Raw genomic sequence first — 5,421 nt, forward strand, 5'->3', positions numbered from 1 at the left:
GCCTCCCGGGTTCACGCCATTCTCCTGCCTCAGCCTCCCGAGTAGCTGGGACTACAGGCGCCGCCACCTCGCCCGGCTAGTTTTTTGTATTTTTTTTTTAGTAGAGACGGGGTTTCACCGTGGTAGCCAAGATGGTCTCGATCTCCTGACCTCGTGATCCGCCCGTCTCGGCCTCCCAAAGTGCTGGGATTACAGGCTTGAGCCACCGCGCCCGGCTCATTATTCTTTCTATAAAAACATCTTTCACTCTATTATCTATACATCAGTCAATTAACTTTCTATTTATTCATCTATCCATCATTCCATCCATTCATTAATTCTTTCATCTTTTATACATCTATCAATCTCTCTATCCACTCTCCAAACATTATCCATCTATCTCAACCATCCATCCATTAACCATCCACCCATCTATTAAGTCTTCCATCCATCCATCCCTCCATCCATTCATCCGTCCATCCATCATCCATCCGTCCATCCATCCGTCATTCCAGTCATGAACTCTTCCTTCCATTCATCAATAAAGCAAAATAATTTCATTAGATCTAGTGCATTGGTATAAGACTCTCATCAGTCCACACATTTAGTAATTTCTAAATGTTTCTTACTACACGGTAACTCCTTTTTTGTAAGTATATCTATGTACAGGTGTGAGCTTCTGCATACACATATGTGTATACATCCAGAAAATCCAAGTATTACTTAGAAAAAAGTATTAATATCTCTATTCCAGGGCACTCTATACGGCACTCTGTCCATACATCCCTCCACCTTGCTATGCATTCACCCAGTTTTTTTTTTTTTTTTTTTTTTTTGAGACAGTCTTGCTCTGTCACTCAGGCTGGAGTGGCAGGCTGGAGTGCAGTTCTGAGATCTTGGCTCACTGCAAGCTCCACCTCCAGGTTTATGCCATTCTCCTGCCTCAGCCTCCCAAGTAGCTGGGACTATAGGCACCTGCCACGACGCCCAGCTAATTTTTTGTATTTTTAGTAGAGATGGGGTTTCACCATGTTAGCCAGGATGGTCTCAATCTCCTGACCTTGTGATCTGCCCACCTTGGCCTCCCAAAGTGCTGGGATTACAGGCATAAGCCACCGCACCCGGCCGATTATTTATTATTTATTTTTATTTTTGAGATGGAGTTTGGCTCTGTCGCCAGGCTGGAGTTCAGTGGTACGATATTGGCTCACTGCAACATCTGCCTCCTGGTTCACGTGATTCTCCTGCCTCAGCCTCCTGAGTAGCTGGGATTACAGGCATGCGCGGCTACGCCCAGCTAATTTTTCTATTTTTAGCAGAGAAGGGGTTTCACCATGTTGGCCAGGATGGTCTCGATCTCCTGACTTCATGATTCTCCCACCTTGGCCTCCCAAAGTGCTGGGATTACAGGCATAAGCCACCACCCACGGCCTCATTCATGATTTATTTTGCCATTTCAAGTGATGAAGCTGGTTTTAGAGCTAGAAGAAAACCAAAATGCCAGTTAATCTAAACTAGATTTCTGCCCCAGTGCAGAACCAATCAAGACAGGGTCCCTGTCTTTACTGGACCACAGGATTTGTTTTGAAGAGGAGAGGAGTGGGAAAGGCTGAGTGGATGGAGAACAAGGAGTCATTTTCTACATTTTTAAAGTTCTTCAGTTAAGAAAATCAGCAATTAAAATAGCCTAATCTTACTAGACATGTCTTTTCCTCCCTACTATGTAAGGTCAATTCTGTTCATTTGCATAGGAGATAATCTATAGGAATCTCTAATACCCTCTTGTAGTGACTTACCAGATTGGACACTCTTAAGATTTTCTGCATAGCATTAAGGACATTTTGTACTTCTTCAACGCGAACAGCAGGTAAATCTATTTCTTTCTGTTCCAATGAACTTGAACACATTAGAAAAACATATCTTTTTAAAAGGTTTATAAAATGACAACTTCATTTTATCATTTTAAAATAAGGTAAATAGGGCTGGGCGTGGTGGCTCACGCCTGTAATCACAGCACTTTGGGAGGCCGAGATGGGCGGATGACCTGAGGTCGGGAGTTCAAGACCAGCCTGAAACGTGAAGAACCCTCGTTTCTACTGAAAATACAAAAACACGAGCCAGGCATGGTGGTGCATGCCTGCAATCCCAGCTACTCGGGAGGCTAAGGCAGGAGAATCGCTTGAACCCACGAGTCAGAGGTTGCGGTGAGCCCAAATCACGCCATTACACTCTAGCCTGGGCAACAAGTGAGAAACTCCGTCTCAAAAATAAATAAATAAAATAAAATAAATTTAAGATTTGGAAGGTTTCAGAATACAAAATCCTTTCTTTTAAAGGTTCTAGAAGTTGCTTTTGTAATTAGACAACATAAACTCTATTTTTTCACATATCGCTGCCAACTCTTTGGGTCTTTTCCTTTCTCCAAGAAAGAGAAAGCTACAGGCGAGTGACTGACCGGGTAAGTGGTGGTTGCCTTAGCTTTCTCCAATGCTTCTGGCTGTTTTCTTTCTTATGCATAAAACTGAAACCAACACCAATCAACACCTCCCCGCCCCTAACCCTTCCCAGTGACCTGCTCTCATCTCAGGATCCTCCTCAAGCACATCCCTGCCGGCAGCATCTGTTGCTACTGACGCTCCTCTACTTCCCTGTTGCGCTTTCTCAATAGTGCAAATGGATCCAGTTCTTAAGTTCTCCCTCCCACAAAATCCTGTCTCCTCCCCTTCCCAGACATATTCCTGGCACCTCTTCTTCCGCAAGGGCCCATCCTCTCATAAATACTAGCCGGTGTTTGTTTGTTTGCTTTTGAGACAGAGTGTCGTTCTGTCGCCGAGGCTGGAGTGCAATGGCGCAATCCCGGCTCACCGCAACCTCTGCTTCCCGGGTTAAAGCGATTCTCCTGCCTCAGCCTCCTGAGTAGCTGGCGCGCACCACCACGCCCGGGTAATTTTTGTATTTTTAGTAGAGACGGGGTTTCACCATGTTGGTCAGGCTGGTCTCGAACTCCTGACCTCGTGATCCGTCCGCCTTGGCCTCCCAAAGTGCTGGGATTACAGGCGTGAGCCACCGTCCCCGGCAACCAGCTGATGTTCTTATACACATGGTGTTCCCCTCAAGGCACATTTCAGTTCCTATCACGAGGATTCCCCCTCGGACACACGGTGCCCCCTACCTGATTCTTAGTGCTTCCCTCGCGACCTACAAATTGCCGCCTTCCCCAGGGGGTTCACAACGCCTTACGCCTCTCAGGTTCCGCGTCCCCCCCGCCTAAAGAATACCCATCTGCCTGCTTCGGAAATTCACTCTCCCTCGCCTGTCCCCCGGAGCATCCCTTGGGTCCTTGTCCCTTTTCCGGGGCTCTTCTACCTTTACCCAGAGCAGAGGATGCAGGCCTCCTGAGCCCAGGGGCCCAGTTATCTGAGAAAACCCACGGCCTGTCCCCCGTCCAGAAAGTCTCGGCGAGTTCACGCCGCTCAGTCACGTTTTTGCTTTTGTTTTCCTACATTGCAGATGAGGCTCCCAGTGTTGACGTTGGCCAGAGCCTTTGCAAACAAGCCAGGCCAAAAAGGTTCAACATTTACACCGGTTGCTTAAATGAGGGCATTGATCTTACCCTCCGTGACAGTCACCTCATCGTCGGGCAGAATGAAGGCAGAGTAGATGCAGGCGAGCTCGGAGACGTAGGCCATGGCGCGGGCGAGTGTGGGGCTGTGGCTGCCGGACGCGGTGCTAGTCGCCGGAAGAAGTGAAGGCCTCACCCCAACGCGGCCTTAACTTCCTCCGAAGGACCGAGCACCTTGGCGGCAGCTGAGCAAAGGGGTTCCACAGTTTTAATTTACCTGTAATTCCCACGCTTTACCGTTGCGACGGAAACCGCTGAGCAACAGCCTCTCAGACTAGGAAATCAAGACACAAAGGAAGGGCGGGACAGAAAGAGCCTATCGTCTCTCGGGGCTCTGGATTGGCCACCCAGTTTGCCCCGGGTGACGTAAAAAGAAAGAGACGGAAGAGGAAGAATTCTACCTGAGTTTGCCATAAAGCGCCCGCCCTCTCGCCTTTACGCTTCCAGTTGCGATTTATTACGTCACAGTAATCGCTGTACAAAGATCAGAATCGCTACCTGAGGCCTGAATATGAGTGTAAGATAGTGTCCAAAGCAGTCTTAGGAAGAGGTCCCATTCCCCTACTCTTTCCGCCCTAATGGAGGTCTCCAGTTTAGGTAAATAAAAGCATTGCGGGGGGGGGGGGGGGGGGGGGAAAAAAACTCTTTTCCGCCATGGGTTGCGGAATGAAAGGCCTTCGCCACGCTGTTCCTTGGAAACTGTAGTCTTATGGAGAGGAACATCCAATACCGAAGCGGGCACAATTCTCACGGAAATCCAGTGGATAGATTGGAGACCTCCGCGCGCTTATACATGTCAACAGTTGTGGATTGGAGTGTTGTTATGTTTTCGTATCTTGAGAGCAGAGACTAGGCCAAAAAGATACCGACAACTCCTAGGAAGACTACAATTCCCATCCAGCCTCACGAGTCTTGGGCAAGTAGTCCTGTAAGGTCAGTGACCTGCGGGGACGCAGTGGGCGCCGAATTTGCCTAGGGAAGGAGAAACCGCTCTGGCCCACGTCTGCGCACTCGTAGTTCCGCCCCTCGGCCCAATGTTTGTTATTGTTGTTCGGCTTCAGGTTTCTTCTGCCCCGCCCCGTCGACGCAATCTCCACCAATCAATGTGGTGGTCGTTTTGAGGGACAAGTGGTAAGAGCCAATCATCTTGGCGAAAACTCGGCGAAACAGGGGACTAGTTACTGTCTTTATCCGCCATGTTAGAATCAGCCCACAGGGATAGCGGCAGAGCTGGCAGCTGACGGTCCTTGCGTTGGCCTCCGGCAGGCGCCCCCCGGGGGCGGGAAGCTGGTAAGGAAGCAGCTGAGGTTACTTAGGGGTGGGGTCACGTCACACTAAGAGGATTTGGGGAAGTTCAAGGGAGGAATCCTGCAAAGAGGAGGGGCGACTTTTTTCGTGTCTCGGGACAGCTAATGTTTTTAGTGACAGGATGAGAGAGCCCTTCGTGTTCAGAGGGACCAAGTGGGCGAAAAGCGCCGGAGAGTTGGAGAGTCCATGGTTCAGAACAGCGGCTTCTACCGATGGAAGGCCACGACTCCCCAGTGGAATGAGGGCCTGGGCAAAGAAAATGAGAGGCGGGGTGGTGACACTGTCTTGGGAACATTGAGTGCTAGGAAACGATAGCTGGAAGACTAGGATAAACTCTGCAAGTAAAAAAATAACACTACCTACACATCCTTTTCATTCCATCCTCCTTTTTTCGAGACCTTAAAGAGATCTCCTTGGTTAGGGACCTTCGATTTTGGAAAGGGACTGTTTTTCCTTTTTGTCAAACACTCAGCTTTTAGAGCACACTTTTTTTTTTTTTTTTTTTTTTTTTT

At 48.6% G+C, this 5,421-nt stretch overlaps 1 protein-coding gene across 1 annotated transcript in view; it reads left to right on the forward strand.

The window, feature by feature from the left end:
- The first annotated feature begins 4,565 nt into the window (after positions 1–4,565).
- The window catches only part of NBR1 (NBR1 autophagy cargo receptor), a 41,645-nt gene continuing 40,789 nt past the window's right edge, over positions 4,566–5,421 (forward strand). Inside the window, exon 1 of the mRNA XM_017867637.1 lies at positions 4,566–4,891. The gene's annotated coding sequence lies outside the window, so the exon portion shown is untranslated. The remainder of the gene's footprint in view (positions 4,892–5,421) is intronic.

This window comes from Rhinopithecus bieti, unplaced genomic scaffold (assembly GCF_001698545.2).
Source record: "Rhinopithecus bieti isolate Rb0 unplaced genomic scaffold, ASM169854v2 scaffold_4544, whole genome shotgun sequence".
NCBI lineage: Eukaryota > Metazoa > Chordata > Mammalia > Primates > Cercopithecidae > Rhinopithecus > Rhinopithecus bieti.